Below are 712 nucleotides of genomic sequence, written 5' to 3'. Positions count from 1 at the left end.
TTCTTGAATATCCATGAGCACTAACATGTCAAGTAGGACCATGAGAAATTTTTCTACACCCTTTTATGCAAGATTTTTATCTCCCATTGTGCAACCTCAAATTGAATCAGAAAGTTTCCAACTAGACCCAGAGATAATTTTCATGATACAAGGTCACAAATTTGGAGGAGAAGTATCAGAAAGTCCTTATCTGCATCTTGAAACATTTTTAGAGATTTGTGATTTGGTGAAATGTGAAGGAGTATTAGCAGATGCAGTTCGATTGATGACATTTCCTTTCAGTATCAAGGATAAAGCAAGGACTTGGCTATATTCTCTCTGTCCTCAAAGCATCACAAGTTGGGAACAATTGGAGAAGCAATTTCTGAATCATTTTTTCCCTCCAAGTAGAACGGTGTATATGAGGAATTGCATAACAAATTTTGCTCAGGCATATGAGAATCATTATTTGAAGCATGGGATAGATTCAAGAGTCTTCAAAGACAGTGCCCTCATCATGGTTTTGAAAGATGGTTGATTTTGCACATATTCTATGGGGGAATTTCTTTCTCAGACAAGACTTTATTGGATTCATCAGCTGGAGGTTCTTTTATGGACAAAAGTGTAGATGAAGCTTATTCGTTAATTGATCAAGTGACATTGAACCTCCATGAATGGTCGAACAAAAGTTGGATGGAATTTCCCTCAGATATTCAAGAAGTGCAAGCCATAA

At 36.7% G+C, this 712-nt stretch overlaps 1 non-coding gene across 1 annotated transcript; it reads right to left on the bottom strand.

Moving 5' to 3' along the window:
• Nucleotides 1–398: 398 nt before the first annotated feature.
• On the bottom strand, nucleotides 399–503 carry LOC122044625. Its single transcript, XR_006129656.1, has one exon. It is a non-coding gene; the product is annotated as a small nucleolar RNA R71 (small nucleolar RNA).
• Between the last annotated feature and the right edge of the window lie 209 nt (nucleotides 504–712).

The sequence above is a fragment of the Zingiber officinale genome, chromosome 2A (genome assembly GCF_018446385.1).
Source record: "Zingiber officinale cultivar Zhangliang chromosome 2A, Zo_v1.1, whole genome shotgun sequence".
NCBI classification, from domain to species: domain Eukaryota; kingdom Viridiplantae; phylum Streptophyta; class Magnoliopsida; order Zingiberales; family Zingiberaceae; genus Zingiber; species Zingiber officinale.
The sequence above is the reverse complement of the archived record's forward strand: the minus strand, read 5'-3'. Positions and strand labels throughout refer to the sequence as shown.